General features: G+C 44.6%; 2 long non-coding RNA genes across 2 annotated transcripts; both read right to left on the bottom strand.

The window, feature by feature from the left end:
- Window positions 1–3943: 3943 nt before the first annotated feature.
- LOC134157797 (uncharacterized) lies at window positions 3944–8906 on the bottom strand. Its single transcript, XR_009962469.1, has 4 exons — window positions 8582–8906; window positions 7268–7426; window positions 7025–7128; window positions 3944–5286 (listed from the first exon to the last, which is right to left on the bottom strand). It is a non-coding gene; the product is annotated as an uncharacterized LOC134157797 (long non-coding RNA).
- A 4531-nt stretch (window positions 8907–13437) lies between these two features.
- On the bottom strand, window positions 13438–16799 carry LOC134157798 (uncharacterized). The gene is made up of 3 exons (XR_009962470.1): window positions 16248–16799; window positions 15384–15465; window positions 13438–14740 (listed from the first exon to the last, which is right to left on the bottom strand). It is a non-coding gene; the product is annotated as an uncharacterized LOC134157798 (long non-coding RNA).
- Between the last annotated feature and the right edge of the window lie 4746 nt (window positions 16800–21545).

Genomic DNA, 21545 nt, shown 5'->3' on the forward strand with positions numbered 1-21545 from the left:
GGAGAACCTGCGGATGAAGCACGCCATAGACAGATAGGAAAAGCCTCACGCTCGCAGGCCCTTGTTCTCAGGGGTGACTTCAACCACCCTGACATCTGTTGGAAGGATGGTACGGCCTGGCACAAGCAATCCAGGAGGTTCCTCGATTGTGTAGAAGACAACTTCCTTCTGCAAGTAATAGGGGAGCCAACAAGGAGAGGTGCCATGCTTGACCTTGTGCTCACCAACAGGGAAGGGCTCGTTGGAAATGTGATGCTCCAGGGCAGCCTTGGATGCAGCGATCATGAGATGCTCGAATTTGAGATCCTCAGGACAGTGAGAAGAGTGTGCAGCAAGCTCACTGCCCTGGACTTCAAAAGAGCAGACTTTGGCCTCTTCAGGAACCTGCTTTGGAAGGTTCCATGGGATACAACCCTAGAGGGCAGGGGGGCCCAAGACTGCTGGTTGATATTCAAGGATCACCTACTACAAGCTCAGGAGTGTTGCATCCCAACTAGAAGGAAGTGCAGCAGGAGGGCCAGGAGACCTCCTTGGATGGATAAGGAGCTCCTGAGGAAAATTCAAATGAAAAAAGAGGCTTATAATAAGTGGAAGCAAGGACAGGCGGCCTGGGAAGAGTACAGGGATGTTGTCCTAGAAGCTAGGGACCAGGTTAGGAAAGCTAAGGCCCAGTTAGAATTAAACTTAGCTAGAGATATTAAAGATAATAGGAAGGGATTCTACAGGTACATAGCAAATAAAAAACAGACTAGGGAGAATGTAGGCCCCCTCAGGAAGCTCTCAGGAGAAGAGGCTACACAGGATTTGGAGAAGGCTGAGGTTCTGAATGACTTCTTTGCCTCGGTCTTCACTGGCAAAGGCTCTGACCACACCACCCAAGTCTTGGAAGGCAGATGCAGGGACTGTGAGAATGAAGACCTTGGGCCCACTGTAGGAATTGGTTCGAGACCATCTTAAAAATCTGAATGTGCACAAGTCCATGGGTCCTGATGAGATCCATCCACGGGTCCTGAAGGAGCTGGAGAATGAAGTTGCGAAGCCACTGGCCATCATATTTGAGAAATCATGGCAGTCAGGTGAAGTTCCCGATGACTGGAAAAAGGGAAATATAACCCCCATTTTCAAGAAGGGGAAAATGGATGACCCGGGGAATTACAGAGCAGTCAGTCTCACCTCTGTGCCTGGCAAAATCTTGGAGCAGATTCTCCTGGATGGCACATGAAAATCAAGAAGGTGCTTGGTGACAGCCAGCATGGCTTCACTAAGGGGAAATCCTGCCTGACCAATTTGGTGGCCTCCTATGATGGGGCTATGGAACTGATGGACAGGGGTAGAGCAGTTGATGTCATCTACCTGGACTTGTGTAAAGCGTTCGACACTGTCCCACACAACATCCTTGTCTCTAAATTGGAGAGACATCAATTTGATGGATGGACCACTTGGTGGATAAAGAACTGGCTGGATGGCTGCACACAAAGAGTTGTGGTCAATGGCTCAATGTCCGGCTGGAGACCAGTAATGAGTGGCTTCCCTCAGGGATCGATGTTGGGACCGGTCTTGTTTAACATCTTTGTTGATGACACAAACAGTGGGATTGAGTGCGCCCTCAGCAAGTTTGCCGATGACACCAAGCTGTGTGGTTCGGTTGATATGTTGGAGGGAAGGAATGCCATCCAGAGGGACCTTGACACACTTGTGAGGTGGGCTGATGCCAACCTCATGAAGTTTAACCACGCCAAGTGCAAGGTCCTACACCTGGGTCGGAGCAATCCCAGGCACAGTTACAGGTTGGGCAGAGAAGAGATTCAGAGCAGCCCTGCGGAGAAGGACTTGGGGGTGTTGGCTGATGAGAAAATGAACATGGGCCGGCTTCAGTGTGCACTTGCAGCCCAGAAAGCCAACCGTATCCTGGGCTGCATCAAAAGGAGTGTGACCAGCAGGTCGAAGGAGGTGATCCTGCGCCTCTACTCTGCTCTCGTGAGACCTCACCTGGAGTATTGTGTGCAGTTCTGGTGTCCTCAACATAAAAAGGACATGGAACTGTTGGAACAAGTCCAGAGAAGGGCCAGGAGGATGATCAGGGGACTGGAGCACCTCCCGTATGAAGACAGGCTGAGAAAGTTGGGGCTGTTCAGCCTGGAGAAGAGAAGGGTGCGTGGAGACCTCATAGCAGCCTTCCGGTATCTGGAGGGGGCCTGTAGGGATGCTGGAGAGGGACTCTTCATTAGGGACTGTAGTGATAGGACAAGGGGTAACGAGTTAAAACTTAACCAGGGGAAGTTTAGGTTGGATATAAGAAGGAAATTCTTTCCTGTTAGGGTGGTGAGGCACTGGAATAGGTTGCCCAGGGAGGTTTTGAATGCTCCATCCCTGGCAGTGTTCAAGACCAGGTTGAACGAGGCCTTGGGTGATATGATTTAGGATAAGGTGTCCCTGCCCACGGCAGGGGGGTTGGAACTTGATGATCTTAAGGTCCTTTCCAACCCTAATTATTCTATGATTCTATGAAATAAAGTAATGTATAATAATAATAACAACAATAACAACAACAATAATAAAAAGTAATGAAAAGGGAGATAACAAAAAGAGAGGGGAATAAACCCCAAGAAATACAAGTCATACACAATACATTTTCTCACCACTCACTGAACAACACCCATCCAGTCTGGCAGCAGCATGTGGCACCTCCTGGCCAATTACCAGCAGTTTCTATACTGAGCATGATGTGCTGTGGTATGGAATATCCCTTTGGCTAGTTTGGGTCAGGTGTCCTGTCTCTGCTCTTTCTCAACTTCTTGTGCCCCTCCTCACTGGCAGAGCACGAGACTGGAAAGTTCTTGATGAGGCGAAGTGCTACGTAGCAACAATTAAAACATTGGTGTGTTGTTCTCACATTAAATCCAAAACTCCAGCACTACACCAGCTACTAAGAAGAAAATTAACCCAAGCCAATACCAGGACAGGTGAATGTGTATTGGACTTGTTTAAGGGAGACCCTTCAAGTCTGACCCGATGAAAGCTGGGTTGTACAATTGTGATTCATATTTTAGGATCATTCATTCTCTAAATTAAACCAATGGGATTTTTTTTTACTGACATGAATGGGTGTAAGATTAAGCATTTGCTCCACTGTGATTCCCTTGGAGAATGTGGGACTAGGGTAAAGTTAGCTGATGCTCATTAGAAGTATCAAAATTTGGCCTACAAAAGCAAGCACATCTTCCCCCTCCATCAGGAAAAGTGTGTCAACTGGGAGCAACACATTCATTTCTTCAGACAGATGCACACTTGAATTAAACTCCCTCAGAGTTAGGAGGATTATTCTGCCTTTCTATCTGTGCAAGAGAAAGGCAGAGCTGCTTCAAGACATTCAGCCCCAAGAGATTTAAACTCTGCCAGTTCCTACAAAGTGTTGAAATTGATACAATATGTCTGGAATTAATTTTTCCTCGGATACTGCAGGCAGTTTTCAGATGTGTTGGTGCCTGCTCTGTAAATGAAGGAGTGACTGTAAGATTACAGATAGCTGGTTTGTATTTGCAGCATTTGGGAACAAAGAGGGGAAAAGAAATCCAAAACATGAGCAGCAGACATAAAAAGCAGGAAAAACACAGAGCCAGCACTGACAGCTATACAGCAAATGTAGGAGCATAGTCCTACCCCTTAGTGGGAGTACTATGCTGCTCAACATCAAATAGACCGAAACAGGACATGTCATGGGTAGGAAAGAGGAAGGAATTAAAATCAGCCAGATCCCAGGAAAGTCTGGTAATGGAGGATATTTAAAATTTATCTATCTTTGTTCTGATATAATTTCTAGGTTTGGGTTTGTTGGTTGGTTTTGGTTGGTTGGTTGTTTTTTTTCTGTGGGGGTTGTTTTTTGTTTTTCTTTTTGTTGAGTTTTTTTCCATAGAGTGTGATAGACCAGTTATTGGCAAAATGTTTCATTTTCAGCAAAAGTGATGGTAGACCCAATGAATCATCTGTCTGATACAGAACTGTTCTACAGCTTGTCTCATTCCCTCACTGATGTTCTTGTATTGCTATGAAAGATTTTTCTGTCTGAGGGCATTGACCAGGATAGCTCCTGTGGCAGGGTCACATGTGGTTGTGCTGGTGGACAGTTAACTGCATCCTTTGACTTAATGCCACTTAACAACCCAGGTACGAATGGGCATGGGCACATTGGGAAGGGTTGAGCTTAGTCCATGTTAGATCCTCTCCTGTCTCTCTCAGCTTGAGAAATCTGTGTTTCTAAGTTCTTGTGTGCATGTTCTGGTCTGGAAATAAATACACTTTATTATAGGAAGCATAGGAATAAACCCTAATTTAGTGGAAGCTGGATCAGCCTCTCTTCCATTAAAAAAATACAAAACAACACATCACATTTCCTTTTTGTTTTGCTAATTATTTTTTTAAGTCCAGACTTTACTACATTCATTAGTATTTTACAGCATAGTAAACAGGTAATCTTACAGGTTTGGCAAAAGTAGTTGAATCTGAGTGATGTGCTACATTACAGTTGCCCCAGCAGCAAATCCACTTCAAACAAGTTTGAGGGCATAACCACAGAAAAATTGAGTAAGCACACCTGAAAGGGCTGAAGCACCCGTGGGTGGGGGCTTGAACTCAGGCAAACCTATTACACTGGCTTTGCTGGTGGACCAATCCTGGTGTGGAACCATCCCCTTAGTAGTCAAAGAGCTTTGGCACAGGGGCAGCTGTGAACTTGCTGCTATGAAAGAGGATGAGGTGATAGAGCTGTAAGGAAGCACATTTTTGCTTGCCTTGCAGCCTCAGCAAGCGAGATTCTGCTTTGATTGTACTGCCAGATGTCAAAGCAATGGTGAATTGCCAACCCCAGCTAACTAATGTCAGAGGAGGAAGTGTGAAGTGCTGACAAGTATAACCATCATATAAAATACACTTACTCTGTAAAGGATAGGTCCCAAAAGGCCCATAGCATATGCATGTACCTGCTTGGACAATGTGGTCTGTGCAGTGATGTGCATGCTACTTCAAGCACCATGAGATACTTTACCTTATAAGAGGGGACTTATTGTGAAAGAGTATTTGGACATTTCCACTGTAAGCATAAAAATATATTGGAGGCAAGAGAGGTGATAAATAAGGGTTGCTCACAATATTTATTGTTTTTATGCTTCTCACAGGTGTGGGGTAGGAAAGGGATGAAGGGGCTGTTACTGCTGCTCTTAAGGAAGAAGAAAATGGGAGCACAGAGACCCAGAGGAACAGACCCACTTGTTAATGGTCCCATTGGTGAACCTGTGGAAATAATAGAGATTACAGACTGCATTAGGATAAATGCCTTCTCTACTAATAAGTTAAACAAGATGGGAAAAAAGCCATGTGCAGAGATGTCAAAGCTTGAGCGATGAAACCACAGACATATTGTTCCCTTGGGTTCATGCACAGGCAGAGCTCCAACTCTAGCTCTCCCAGGTTTAGGAAGGGTCGTCTCCATCCTACCTTTTCCCCCACCCTGTACAGCAACCTGAGTCCTTAATAGCATTTATCTTCTCCACTCCTTTCACAAAATCTGTGGACGCTTCATACATGTCAGGTCTCTATTTCCCTCCCCCTGTCAACTAGTTTAAATTTGGATGATACAGCTGACAGTGATGGGACTGGGAGGAGAAGGATGTGGATGGCAGACGGTGCCGTTACATAAGCCTGTAGGCTTTCAAAAGGAAATGTGGCTAAAAATTGAACATCCTGGTATTTTATATTGCTAATTATCAGAAGACACCATGAAACCTCTGCTAATGAGGAGCACAGTATATATGTGTTGAAGTGGATCATGTTTTCATCAGCACAAATATCAGGGTAGCAAAGTAGAAAGTCTGAGTAGCTTTTGGTTATTTAATTTGGGTATCAACATAGATTTTACATAGGGGAGGGATCTTAGGTTTAGTTAATTATTAAGCAGGTTCTCTTGCTGCCTGATCACCTTTGTAAAGAGGTTATTGTGAAAACACAGGAGAGAAATATTGAAGCCTCATGATCATACTATTTTTCATGCCCTGATTACCTGGCCAAAATCCTACTCTCTGCTGAGTCAGTCTTTGCTGAGATTAGTGGAAATGCTTTTGATTTACAGTGGAATATGAATTAGCCAGAATGTACCCAGAGGAGAGAGAGAATGCTATTTAATATGATTAAAAAATGAGAAAGAGAAGCTGAAATAGCTTTTGTCTGTAGCATAATACTGTTCACAAAGAGTTGTGACATCTCTGCATATCCCAGGGCTAGAAAAGCATGATGTTTTGATATTTGCTCCTTTAAAAAAAAACAAAAAAACAAAAAAACTGCCCTGCTAACAATCACTTTTTTGGGCTATAACAGCTCCATATCCACTTAAAATTACTTGAAAGATACTGGAAGGCAAAGCACCCAGTAGGAATATGTAGTCATTGAAGTACCTTCTTCACAGTGTTCTAGAGATCCTGGTAGTGCAGGGGTTAACCTGAGGCTAGGGAAAGTGCTGGGAAGATCAGCATTGAGGGAGCCTTGAGGATGGGAAGGGATTTACTGTGAGCTTTGGAATATGTTCATTATAATTTTGCTCTGGAAATGAAGAGAAATGAATAAATACACTGAAAAGCAAGAGCATGGAGGAGACAGTGAAAGCAGCAGCAGTGTGGACATGGTAAGGATGCTCACCACAAAGCAGCAATACTATCACAGCAGAGACCAATGACTCTGACAGGTGCTCTCTGGACTCCCACCTGCCTGCAGCTGGATCAGCTGCCGAGGGCCAACATGCAACCCTGACCTGCTGTGGTAGCCCAGATCCGGACCATCACATGCAGGTCACCAGTAGGCAGGATTGCAGCAGCACTGGAGGATATCAAAGACCCAGAACGGATTCTCCACCCCAGCACAAACATTCTGTCCCTCACAAAGCACAGAGATGAGGCCTCCCCATTTCCTGTGCCAGCTGCTAGGATGTGCTGCCTCATTTTAACCAAATGGTAAATGAAGAGATAAGAAATCCAAATACCATGGCTGAAAGAGAAACATCAATTCCTAGAAAAACTCCCAAGACTTTTCTGCTTCTTATTTCTTGGGTCTGCTCCCCTCATAAAATGGGCAACAACCAAGCAACTGGGGAAGAGAAAGGAAACTTAGATTACACAAAATTTTGCATCAGGGACTCTGGTTTGAGACCTCGGTATCTATTTGAACCTAACTCTTCTCTTTGCTTCATTTGCTTCCCCTGGTTCCTTCAAGCACATTGCCTTACCAATGCAGCAGTAACAACGGACTTGCAGTGGGTGGGGAGATTCTTGTTTTTTTCCCCTCTTTTGGAAATACTTCAGAGCAACCATCTGTCAGCTCCCACCAGCCTGGAGAGCTGCTCTGACAGCAGATTCAGGCGGCATCTCCCTGCTCAGCAGCAGTACTGCAAAAGAAGCGGACTGGGTAAGAGCTGTGCAGGGCTCGGGAGCAGAGCTGGGGTTGCAGCTGGTGTGAATACTTTCTCTGAAGTGAGAAACCGCACCAAATAGATTCTCTCACACATGCACATGAAACTGCTTGTTTGCTACAGTCAGTCAAAAGCAGAGATTTTGTTTACTGCTTTCTGTGACAATGGGAAATACGGTGTGGCAGTGTAACAGCCTCCTGTCCAGTTTTGGTGAGATCACCAGGGTTAAGCAGTAGCTTGGTTGGAAATGTCCCATGGAAGCAATGTACTATAGGAAAAGGGCTGCTGGGAGCTGACCTGGTGGTGAACTGAGAAGAGATGAGGATCATAACTTAATAATTTCATGCATCTTTATTGTTTTCAGGAAATTTGCAAGAGGAATGGATAAATATCATGACATGGCAGAAGTCAGTACTGAAACCAATAAGCACCAAAATGTGATGAGTTTCTGCTGTGTTTATATTACACACGAACAGTGACTCTGCTTGCAGGAGTGAATGTCTCTGTTGTACATGAAACAACAGGAATCAAATCCTATATCCATCCATGTGTTTGTTGTGGATGAGCCGGTACAGTTATTCACTCAAGAAATAGACAACTAACTTGCATTTCCTTGAAACCCCATAAATGTGCTTTTGAAGGGCTTGTAGCAATATGCTGATGGAATACAATAATTCCAAATATTTAGTTACCAACTATTTACCAACTTGCCAAACTCTATAACAGATTTACCTAATACCAACAATAGACCGGGTATCAAAAAAGCCCTCATAACGTTCTATATTTCAAAACTCCACCACCACCCCCAGCTCCAGACTTCCATGATTACACCAAACCTTTGTGCATTTTCCCCTCCTGTCTGGGAGGTGACCTCCATTTCCCACCTTGACTTCTTCACATTCCCAGGCTATCATACCTTTTTCCTGCCTCAACTGCTGTGTGAACAAATCTATACATCTTTTAATGTAGTATAAGTCCTGCAGCCAGACTAACAAAATTATCCTAAATTATCTGTGGCTCTAGGGTGCAAACAGCCAGCTGGTACTGGCCACCAGTTTCTGGTGCTTTCAATCTACAGCTAGCATAGGTAGAGGCAGAGTGGATATTGCTGTACTCAGGTGCTATACATACCACAGCTGAAGCACAGATAGCTTTATTTCCAATAGGAGCTGATAATACACTTGCTTCTTATGTGGCAATATGGCTGCATATGGTCAGAGGCTCTAGGTAAATGAAATTTTTAAGTAATTTTCTTTTTAATGAAAATTTAATGCCTTAGAAATCCATGGAGGAAATGGAGGAAAAAGATCTTACTACATACAAGAAAAGCTCACTCTTGTTTGATCTGTCTCTTGTACCCTTTGGAAGCAGATATATTTATTTACAGCACAATCTCAGCTCCACTGAAGTCAGTGGGGAGTCTGCCACCAACTTCAGAGGCAGCAGGCTGGAGCTTCCAAGGAGGTGCCTCCAAGGCTGGTGCCTCCAAGGAGTGATCCGCTGAGCATGCTCACCTCCTCTGCTGCAGAAGCCACTAATGTATGCCCTTTGGCTGCTTGCTGTGCTAAACCCACTTATCTGAACCATGACAGCATAAGAAGCAGTTTCAGCAATTAACCCACTTTTGCTGCCATAAAACTAATCAAGCTGCTTCTTTTTATTTACTAGGGCAGTCCATTTTAAGTTCCCAGATGCTCAATTGTAGGGAGGGGACGGTAAGTTTTGCACATTTAAAATGGAGTATTGTATTCATTTAAGGAGCCGGAGGGGAAGGAAACAGCGAGCGATCCTTTTCCCGTCTGAGGATTGACAGTTTGGCAGCCTCCAAAACAGAAAAGTCTTTGTTTATTCCATCATGGCCACAGTGCCCACAGCTGTCAGGTCAGCACTCCCACACTGGCCAGCTCATCTCAGGAAGAACCACTGTGTCCAAGTCATCATGGGCAAGCTGAACAGATCCATCAAAATGGGGTATGGGAGCCAAGCCAACAGGTCAGGCCATGTTTCAGGCAGCTGATAGCTGAAGACTGGGAGTCCCTGGAAATCTAAGAGGGTTAAAATGCTCAACACATCTATAAATCTGTGGAATGAAACTTCAGGGAAAATAACAGTGCAAGAAAGCTGTCAGATGCTAAAGAGGGTGGTTGGGGGGCACTGCTTCTCTTTGAAGTGGGTTAGCAGTGTTAAATATCCACTTTGAAGAACAATCATAATCTGAAACTGTCATATATCCCACCTCCAACTGTCCTTTCCTGGCTAGGGTGCATGAGCAGTGGCTCCTGCCACCAAACTGTGTGAATGGGTGGAGAGGCTGATGGCTGAGGAAGTCCTGAACCATGGGATTAATGTTCACATGTCAAATCCTGAGAGGTGCCAACCTGAGTTATCCCCGCTGCACGGGGAGAGTGGGCATGGATGTGGGGGCAAAGGGGATGAGCAGGAAACACTGCTGAGTTGTAATAAGAGACACTTAAAGCAAAACATGTACTATCCTCTTGATTTCTAGCAACAACAGTTCAGATGAATGCCCATGGGACGCAACACCTGACTTGGAGCCACAGAGCCTACCTTCCCCCTGCTTTATAGCACTGAAGAGCACAGTGATGGCTATCAGTGGTGGCCCACTGGAGGGGTTAAAGGCTGCCCACCTTCCCTGGCCAGCTCTTTTCTCAGCTTCAGTTCAGGCAGATATTAAGTCAGCATTTAAACAAAAGAGCTTTGCCCACACCTTCCCTCAGCCAACTTCAAACTGCAACTTAAGCAAACAGTCCCTGGCTGCAAGTCAGAGCAGCATTGCTCACCAGCACTCAACCAGTACCTGCCCTGTGCCTCTACCTGCTGCTGTTTCAGCTACTCGCAAAGTCCCTCTTCTTGCTTCTCACGTTTCCTAATCCACAGGAAACATCTCCTTCCTCCTTTACCTCCTAGGAGCCATGACAAGTGCCTATCAGAACTATTATCAACACTTTGTTCTTCAAAAAGCCATTCCATTGCACTTGCTGCCCCTTTCAGCATAGTGTTTCCACCAGCTCTGCTGCTCTTACTGTCCCCCCAGCTGGGGACTGGGGAAACCTGGTGTATGAAATGTTGTCTTGAAAGCATTAAGGTTATTACCAAGATGGGGACCTCTCAGAGACACTGCAGCAGGCAAGCCGAGGCTGGCTGTTATGTTGGATAAATGTTTGCCTTGTAAGTGACTGATCAGCAAGAGCTCAGGCAGTAAGGCAAACTTTGGCCACAACTGAGGAAGCCATTGGAGGACTTGTTAAAAAAGTCAAATGAGATAATAATTTAAGTAGAACAAATGAGAGTTAATATCTCTTATATATTTTAAACTCCAGAAATATGGAAGACAACTGGTTTGGACCCTATGTTGTTCTCTTCCCTTTAGCTGTAAGTACCAGTAAGACTAATGAAGATGTCAGTCAGAAAGCAGCTTCATTTGTAACAGTAACTGATTCTGAATTTGATTGAAAATTCTAATAGTTTTCAGCTGACTCAGGCAAAAGGGCAAGATATGAACACTACGGAAAAGCTGAAGTGAGATATGAAAGTGTGAAAAGGAGACAAACATTATAAATCTCTGAATGAGAAAAAAAAAAACAAACAAACCCCATCATTTTCACAAGGGCTTTCAGGTGCCAACAGGGGTGCCCACAGCAGGGAAAAGGAGACCGAGGAGCACTCTCCCCAGTCAGGTTCAGGTTGCGCTCAGGAATTCCTCCCAGGAGCCACAGACAGAGTCACAGACACAGTTTGCTTAAAAGCAGCTGGGATATTGCTAGGTTTTGGGCTGCGAACAAAGGCTAATGAGGCAATGGAAACAGAGGTGCACCTCCACTGAAATAAATCCATCATGAACAGCAAACCCACTGCATGGCCTTGTGCTCCTGCACTGTCCCAGCTGCAACAATCCACCTGCTTGTTGGTGTTCCCTGGGACATCCCAAAGAGCACACCTAGATCCTCACCCCTCTCTATGATTTCTTTCCCATGTTTTTCCCTCTCCATCCCCACATGCTTGGGCACTTTACTCCCTGATCTGGCCTCTAAGCCAGCTTCCCATCTGCCTTCCTCTGTCATCTTCTTTGCCTCTTGGCATGTCAAAAGCCAGTATGAGATGGGGCTAATCTGAAGCTACACAAGGCTAACTGGCAGATAGCTGCAACCGAGCAGAAGACAACGGCCCTCACTTTTCCCCTCACCAGAGGCATTAATAATTTTTTCTCTGGCCATGGATTTCTACATTGGCTTATGGAAAACTTTTTCTCTCTGAGGCCTCCATCAATGTGCCTAATATGTTTATATGGCCAAAAGATTCAGATTATTGCAGGCAGACAGAGAACCAGGCAGAGGGACTGTGTGGATGCAGTCATCTTTGGGAGCTATATTAAAGATCTGGACTGCTATATTTATGTACACCTGAACAAAAAGAAATGTGTAACAAAAGGTGTTTTACTAGCTTCAAAAGAAAGATTTCTGGGGACCTGACAGATAGCAAATAGCTTTATGTGCATCATCAGGTGTCTGGCAGGTGCCGCTAGAGAAACAAAGTCTGTATTTCTCCATGCTCTGTTCACCCTTAGGGAGACACTTCATGCTCAGACTGACATTTTAGTTACATTCATTCCCTGAGGCATTTTACAGAAAAACACAGTAATGTATTTGATTGTTCAGGAGGTACTGAACTTTACATAGATTTGGAAACACAGAGCTCATGCCTGGGAGATCCAACTGCCTTGAAAGAAGCATAGCTGCTGTACTCAATTATATAGAAATGTAAATTTGGTGTAGCAGTAATACCAAAACAGGAGAGAAGTTAGTGCTGCTGGATTGCACTAACCTCAGCTGCAAAGTGTACTGGAAGTTTGCAGTAAAGTTGTTAAAAATGAAGGATAGAAAAGACCTCTTGCAGTGAAAGCCTGTGTGTAGAGAGCCACTATCTTTTGGCTGTCTGAAGCCGAAGTCTGAGGGTGCTGTTGGGATAACATCCTAATGAACATGAAATGTTAATGTCTTAAGATACCCAGGATGTTTCCAAAGTCCCAGTCCCAACACTGAACACAAAATTAAATAATCTGTCATGTGCTTTAGATAATGCCTCAATTTAATGGTCTGAGGTGCAAGCAGCAGGTGTGGGTATGTTACTCCTCATTAGCCCCCAGAGAGAGCTGACGTGAAGGAGAGTGGGTCCAAATAAGAATATGCCACATATGTGAAACTGTGTGGAGTCAGCTTCTACCCTGTGTTTCGTACTGTCAAACCACAGAACTCTATGGAACCAATCTGTCTCATACTGACAACAGAAATGACAAATATGTGCACTGCCTATGCAGAGCTACAGCAACACAAGGTAAGCCAAAACCCCAAACCTGCTGCCACGAGAGCAGCTGCTGGGAGATGCTTCATGTTGTGAATGTGATGGTGAATGAGTGGCCTTGAGCAGGGCACAGGGGTTACAAATGCAAGGCAGCTCTGTGGTTAGAGGAATGTGAGCCTGTGCCAGGGCAGATACAACCTCCAATGCCCAAAAGAGAAGACAGCCAAGTTAACCAGCATGGTCCAGAAATGGGCCATAGCCCAGGCAAGACGCTGGATCATCCAGCCATCCACTTGCTTAAATGAACACTTGGCTTTCTCCTACAGCTGACAGGAGAAGCTGGCATGCAGAACTGTAGCCTGGGAAAGGACATGGGCTCCTGGCCAATGTGAAAAATTTTATTTGATCTCAGTATGCTCTACAAACCAGCCAAAGCTGGGCATTCAGCCCCATCACTTGCATTTACCCCACCAGACATGGGAGCAAATGGAAAGTCATAATGCAATGCCATGGATTTACAGAATCTTGCACCAGAAGGGAAAGTCTCCGGCACGAAGTCAAGATGTGACAAGTCTGTGTAAAGCCTCAGTTTCTCACACATGCAGTCTCTCTCATTTCTGAGTACATACTGAAACATGTTCTCCTCCCTGGAAAAAATCTTGCCTCCCTTCTTTCCAGCCAGAACACGCAAATGGGTTTCTGCACCTTAGTACATCATTTACTGCTGCCGTAAATCTGGAACAGTGTACACTATCAGATGTGCAGTTCTCATTTATAAAGCAGGATTTATGTTTCACCCCTTAGATCTGCAGATGGGTTTTATTGTGATTTATGCCTGTGTCATGAAGGACCATATATAAGAATTACCTGATGTTATCAAGGGACCTATTCTTTTTGGCCCTTATCTTTCTTCTGAAAGCAGAGACTACTTAATCACTGTTAGCCATATCCTGAGTGCAGTGTTCTCTGCGATTTACCCATATCCCTCTTTTCAGTATTATTAACTTGTGATGTTGGGACTAACCCAATGAAATACTCACAGCACATGCTGAATTGCAACTATATATACAATTTATAAATGGCTCTTCGGTGACCATGTTGGTAAATACAATTACAGTCTTAAAGGAGACATTACATCAACATTAACTGAATGCCAGCATGAAACTGATGTATGAAAAAGGCTCTTTGGGTCCTCTGAGTAAAATAATTAGGTTTCCACTATTATTGGTAGAGGCTACACCTCAATAGCATAAGTCGTAGGGAAAAAAATCCCATTTTTGAGAAAAGTGGAAGCCAGATTTCTGAAAGTATTCAGCCATCAAACCACCGATTTAAAAAGGCGTTAAAACACTACAGAAAACCTTGCTTGGAGTAGCAGAGGAGCACCCAGCAGAGTCTCATAATACCCCACGCATTAGACTTCCATGATTTTCACTAGAGCTGGGTACCTAAAAGCTTGTCAGAATGGCACTTAGGTTTCCCTACATTTCTTCAAGTGCTGACATGCCCTCAGATATCAGGCTGATAACCTGTTCTTTCTTGAAAGCTAGTAAGTCATAGGCTCCTAGAGGTGTTTTGGTATCTTACAGTCATTGGAATTGCCTTTGACGGTTAGGGTCTAACCGCCTAAAAAAAGGAAAGATAACCTGTGCCCCTTAGGTGGCTTTGAAACACCTGCAGTAATTGCTAGTAGATGCTGCAGCATTTCAGTAGATCTGTTTACTCTCAAAGATACTGGCCCAAAACATTAAGCTCCAGCACTGCATCTTATTTTGCAAGGGCTCCTTGGCCATATAGGTCTGAGAGTCCTTTTCTCTGCTATTGGTCCAGGAGAGATGGGGAATTTCTCCACTCAAAAAAACCTCACACAAGCCTGCAGTGAGAGACAGTCTTGCTGAGAAGAGTCTTTGAATCTCCTTCAGCCAAGGGGTGAATTAACTCTTGGTTTCCTGCTTCTTCCTGATTGCAGCACTAAGAAACAAATGGCATGGTTTAGTGGGAGGTCTCCCTGCCCATGGCAGGGGGGTTGGAACTAGATGATTTTAAGGTCCTTTCCAACCCTAACTATTCTATGATTCTATGAAAATGTGGCATTCCAGCAGCTGTGACTGCCTACTGTAAAGAGGAGGGCCCAGGTGTTTTTGTGGCTCCACCTGTACAAACAGGTCTCAGTAGTGTTTGGGCATGAGCCGAGTCTTGGTCGAAAGCACCACAGACCTACCATAAGGGAAAACCTCAAGTCTAATCACACATTCATCTAGATGAGAGGATAATTGCAACAACAGCCCTCTTCCATTTTTATCTTGGCAGTAACAAGTACTCCCAGGTAAAAGGTTAGGGCAGTGTACTAAGCCCTCAGAAAGCATCAGGCTGCAAGATGCTATGGCTGAACCTCCTCCCATGTGCCATCTGTTGGCCTTTTCCTTCTGCCTGCCGATAGCAGCAGCTATCTGCAGTGATGTCTCATTTCAGGGAGGGAATTAAAGTGCTTTCAAGTGGCCTTTTCCTCCCTGCATCCTCCAGGACATGTGAGAGCAGCGAGATAGGGATTGGAGGGAGCACTTTCTTACCCCAGGCTCCATGAAGCTTTTTCCTTCGCAGGAGAGGAACTTACCACGCTTAGATTCCTGCTCTTGCTTTGCCTGCCATGATGGTACATTCTTCCTGTCTCATGTGGAAAAATCCCTTTCAGATTTCTGGAAACAAAATTGGGAATTTGGGTCATCTGAAAGACCATACGGGGGATGTCAGGGTTTCTTGGAATGGTCCATGGCTTTAGGAAATTACTCTCAGAATTTGAGTCCTGGCTATTTTTTGCATCCACATGAAGGTTTGTGATGTGCCAAGACTTTGATCTTGAGTGCTGGCACAGAACCCACAGAGGGAGAGGCACCGGACTTAACTTGCTGCAAACCAGGTGTGGGTGTAAGGTGCTAGGAAGTCCTTTTAGGAGCTCAATAGTGGCCTAAGCCATTTTGTCTGAGGTATTCTTTGTGCATGCCTACCAGGCTGAGCCACTGCAGGGATTTAGGGAAAGGAATGATAAATTTCTGGATTCAAAAGAGAGCTGTAGATGCACATGATGTGCTGAGTGGCTCAGCCTGGACAGGATGGGAGCACTTCTGAGACCCAGATATCTCAATGACTGTAAACATCTGGGGTGGTTTAAACCAGGAGGTGCCTTTGGAGTTTACACGTGCTGAAAGCCTGTCAAAAGCTGAATAGTGCTTTTTCTGCATTGCAGTATTAGATTTAGGCACATCTATGCCCCTTTTAGGCTTAAATCCTTAAGCAGATATTGTTCACACCATTCAAATTGATTTCGAGAATTTTCTTACCCGTGGGCAACTTCCCAATGACTGTTCCATTTGTTTTCAGGTTGAGAGCCTAAAGCACCCCAATTTAGATTCTTAACTGCTAAGTAATATGTATTTTTATCAAAGCAAGTAGAAGTCTTAAATGAGGCATAGATTCTTACCCAAATCTCAGCTTTCAGCAGCTCTTGTTACATCCATTTAAAAACACATGTAGGCAGGAGAGGTTTTTTTTGAAAGTATACAAATCAACAACTTCTCCAGACTCCTATAATTCAAACAGCAATTTAAGGACTACAGGATATGACCCATTCTGAATGCTTTCTATTACAGCTCCCTATTTTCTCACACAGACAGAAGTTTAGGAACAAAAATCTCAGCCCCAGAGGAGCATCTCAGATAGTGCAAGTGCATGAAAATGAGAGACTGTAATGCTCGGGGTTTTGTAGCTTTCTAAGTGGGCCTAGAAACATTTACAGCCTTAGCTAATCACATTACATTTGCTTAATTAATGGGAAGAGCCTAAGCTCTCAAGCTGACAGGCTTTGATAGATGAGTACAGCTGCCCTGGCTTTCAGCATCATGTGTGAGTGCTTAATGGGAATAGGGTGGGGCACAATAGGGGGATGCAGAGCCATGAAATAAATGTACTATATGTGAATGGAACTCCCATTCGTGATTACTCTGCACCTGAGAGGGAGAAGTAGCTCCAAGCTGCCTTTGTGTGGGCTGGACCTGAGACTGTGCAGGTATCTGACCCATCATTGCTGCATGGAGGGGACAGCTCTTTCCCTGGCACAGCCCAGGCACATCACTATGCCCCGGGTCACCACCCCGGGGTGGGGGGGCTCCCACCCACTTAACATCCCTTTAGACAGCTTGAGAGTACCTTCTTGTAACAAAGAGTTGGCTATAAACTAGAGCTAGAGTGGAGAGAGCTTCAGTGGTTTCCTAGGCAGGGAAAGAGAAATCCTGCTGTAGATGGCACAGATCACCTGCATTTTTCAGAGCTTCCTTTGTACTTAAATGAGAAAACAGCCTTGTCTCTTGAATTATCTGCCCCTCCAAATGACTTCTCATATACTTGCGTACACGAGCCTGAAACACATGATATAAGCAGCTGTCAGGCCAACTGCTCTAATGATAATCGAGCCAGTTGTACATACTTTCGTACATCATACCCTATTGCATCCGACTCTTACCCTGTTACCAACTGCTTCTTGTCTGTTTTCTCTAGGAAATGGACTTTATCAGTGTGATTTGCAAAACACCCTCCAATCCCAGCTGGGAAAATCATACTCTTCCCCCATTTCCCTTCTAACACTTTCTTCAGGGCTTCAAGTTGCACAGCAGGGCCAATTAGGAATTCAAACCAGGTAGAAAGTGGATATACAGTAGCAATGAGAGCCAGGGGCATGATTGATGATGCTTATACAAATGCTTCTGGCTTGAAAAGTGATGTCTGGGTTGATTCCAGAAGCTGTTTCTAATTTCAAAAGGATCTTATGAAAGGAAAGAAAAAAAAGAGGGTTAGCAGCACATGCTGCAAAAGGCAACTTCCACAGATTATTCCATCCCCCCCAAATCAACCAATTACTAAGAGCAAAGCGTGAGAGAACTAACAAGAGCTTTTTACTCATACTGATCCTCCTGCACATTAACTGAAATAGGCCTCAGACTTTGTTTTATTTTTCTGCGGGATTCCCAGCAGTTAAGAGTTGCATTGGTCTAAGCGTGGTTTTAAAATTAACACTGTTAGCATGTATTAGGAAAAATAGCTTAAGATTACGAAAACCTAAGTAGCTACTAATGACAGTAAAAAAAGCCAAGCTCTGTATTTCCCATTGACTCAAATGGATCTGTGCAATTTTTGAAGAAAACAAGAGGTTTTCTTACATCACCTCTGATTTTTACTGACATTTGCTAGCAATGCCCATCTGTGGCTCTGTGCATTCATGTGTAGCTTCGACATAGTTACACCAAACCCCTCAGTCCCTGCCTGTCTTCTTCATCAATCAATGGCCCTTCAGTACTGTCCTGGCACATCCCCTTCTGCCAGCCATGGCAGGAAGGGAACAGAAATCCTATGAAAAAAGCCGTTGACCCAGATTTATCCTGGAAGCAGCCAAGCCCAGGAGCAACAGAAGATGAATGCTGGGTAGGTGTCAAGGAAGCATGCGGACCTGCCAGCTCTGCAGTGACACAGGCGATGAGCTAGTGGATACCTGGATGTCTGCCAGTGGGGCTGCTGGGCTTCTGGAAATCTTGGGCACATGCAGAGGGACACTGTCCTCTGTGCAGCAAGTCAGATGCATTAGCCTTCTTCCACGTGTGGAGGCAATTCTGAATGATCTTGTTTGGGATGCTTTAAAACATACTTTTGGACACAAAGGAGTCATTAGGGTTGTGTGTACAAGCTAACAGGGATGGGAGAGCCCCAGAGGCTCTAGGACAAGTGCATGGGTCTGGAAAGCTGGTTAAGACTGACAGGAGATCTGGAGAGCTTCACTAATACTTGGTACTGTGGCAAGTATTTGCACTAATTTAAATGAAGAGTCTAATTTAGGACTGTGGTCTCCAGGGGTCCTTGTATATTTACTGGAGAAAGGCTGGCTTTCATGTTGTGTGATCCACAGAGGAGCCTGTATTACATGGGAGATGAGCCCATTTCATCCAGCAACTGCAGAGGGAGCCATGGTAGCTTGGACTCTTCGGGCTCTTCACTTGCACACCTAAGTCAGACACAGAGTTAAATGCTGTGTCTATCCAAGAGGGAGAAGCCATAGTGTTTGTGTTTAAGCAGATGTCTGAATGGGATAGGACATCCCCTGCCCTAGAGACAAGACCTGCAATCCTCACTAGACAATATCCTCATGGTCCACAAGAGCCACTTCCTTCTGGGTCATGTCAGCATGACCGCTGTTCCTGGCCTTGTTCTAGCTCTTGGCAGCAGTGTAAAACATGATTTCCCTTTATTCACGTCTGAATCATACACTGGGTTCTGACCCGCACCTACTGCCATCACTCTGTGTGTGGTGCAAATGTTACATGGTTCAGAGGTGGGTGTATCGTTCCTCTGAGTAACGTTAACCATGGTAAGACACCCTACCTTTCTAAAAGCTTTCTGCTCCTTTGACGACTACTACTTCATTGCTTTTAAGGGGGCGGGGGGGTGGAGGGGGTGGCAGTTATCCTTAGCATCAGTAGAGCTCTTCAAATAGGTTTAGGGATTTCAGAGTGCTGGCTGTTCTTTTGTTTTGCAAATCTGAGTGAGCTGGAGTCAGATGGGTAATCAGGATGCCTGGTTTAAGGCATTGTTGCATGTGGCAATTCATTAAAAAGCCCCAGGGAATAAGAATGAGTTTTTTATTTTAAAAGCTATAATGTCTAGAACACACACAATGTTCTCTCTTAACCCAGATTTGTCACAGCCAGCTGCTATAAAATGCCATTCTGTGCTGTAAGCCGTCTTCAATGTATTGTCATTATAATTGACAACAGATTTTTTATGTTTTTTTCAAGTGACACTTGAGGAGGATTGGAGGATGACAGCATATGACTGCGTAAAATTATAGTTAGGGAAACATGGGAAGAGCCAGCTCTTCCCAGAGAGCTTGTGGCTGTCAGGCAGGGTTTTATTTTGTGTGTCTGAAACGGGATTAATCCAAAAAGCTCATGGATTTACTGCCATTTGTGCTCTGGTCCTTTATAAAACCAAGTAAACCGGCGTCTATTTTGAATACACTGGATTAAGATCTGACCTCATATTTTGCAGGGTTTGGGCAACAGAGCAAGTCTTTGATAGGGCCCGGCATGCACAAGAGGGTCAGGGTGGAAAGAGCTGCCTGCACCACTGTCCTGGGCTTTCCAGCCTGGTTGTGAATGAGCCCCTTTGGCTTGCTGGGACACCCCTGCCTTGCAGGCTGCTGCATTGTATGTACGGGGTGGGGGGTCCTCCATATTTGTTTTCAAGGTTGAAACAATCTCTTTGTCCCATTTACATTGCAGGCAAGCAGCATTAAACTCTTTTTTGTCTAATTACTGCCCCTCCTCCATCTAAAAGGTCTCTACTTACCCAACTGACAGGGACTTCTCTTGTTCAAGGAAGTCCCTGCTCCCATGCCACCTTACAGGCACAGCCTTGAGCAGCAGGACTACATTTTAGATCCTACATTCAAAAAGTCTTCAGCAAAGAAGAAACATTAAATGCCACTAAGTCTTAGGCAGATGGAGAGTAATCAGCAAAAATTGAAACAGAATGCTCCAGAAAGGCTCTTATACCAGCTGTGGTGGGTAATATGGAGGGAATATGGAAAGGAGGTGATGGAGGAGTAAAGGCAAAGAGAATGAAAAGCAGGTAAGTAGAAGGAAAACATGAAAGGGAAAAATATCTGAGTGCTGATTTTTGGAGAGCTGGCTTACTCTTGAAAGCTGCAAAGTACAAATGCTCTGCTTGAAAGTAGCCTGCACCAGCAATACAAAGCATTTTCTCTGTAATGCATGCATTTAGTGAGCACTCCAGATTACGTTATAATGGTCAGCCATAAGTCTCTTAAACCACTATACTGAGTGTACCCTTACCTGCAATAGTTTTATGAGGGTAGCAGGTCAGATGGACCACAGCCCTTCTGCAAACCAGGCCTCTTATTGTACTCAGCAGATACTACTTATCCTAGGTCTTAGACATTAAATACACCTCTGTTCAGTTTTGTATAGCAAAAATGCAGAAAATCATAAAACCATAGAACAGTTTGGATTGGAAGGGACCTGAAGATCAAAGCTCCAACCCCCCTGCCAAGGGCAGGGACACCTTCCACTAGGCCAGGTTGCTCAAGGCCCTGTCCAACCTGGCCTTGAACACTGCCAGCGATGGAGCAGTCACAGCTTACCTCGGCAACCTGTCTGAGTGCCTTGCCACCCTCATAGTAAAGAACTTCTTCCTTATATCTAATCTAAATCTACCTTGCCCCAGTTTAAAGCCGTTTCCCCTTGTCCTGTCACTACATGCCTTGTAAAAAGTCCCTCTCCAGATTTTTTGTAGGCTCCCTTTAACAAGTCCTCTTTGAATATAAAAATACTTGTAAATAGGCTACCTCTGAATGCCACTGTCATTTTTATATGGTCTTGTATTGCTAACCCCAGTGAAGACAGGCTCCTTGAGAACACTGTGCAAAGCAAAGAGAAAGGTGATTCTTGAAGTGCAAGAACTAGCAAGGTTCAGAGTGCAGGCTAATAAAAATAAAGTTATGATGTTGAAAGAAACCCCTCACACCCATAAACAGACAAGTGATTGACTGACCCGCATAAGCATCATTCTTCTTTTTAGGAAGAGGTTACCAGATGAAGACAGGAACAAATTATGTAGCAGAATTGAATGTTTTACGGAGAGGTCATTTCTTAATTGAAATTGTCCAGTAAGAAGGATGGCTACGAATTAAGGCATAATTGCAAAGCCACATGCC

This window comes from Pezoporus occidentalis, unplaced genomic scaffold (assembly GCF_034315485.1).
Source record: "Pezoporus occidentalis ecotype Australia unplaced genomic scaffold, CSIRO_AGI_Poc_V1 ctg12, whole genome shotgun sequence".
Classification (NCBI taxonomy): domain Eukaryota; kingdom Metazoa; phylum Chordata; class Aves; order Psittaciformes; family Psittacidae; genus Pezoporus; species Pezoporus occidentalis.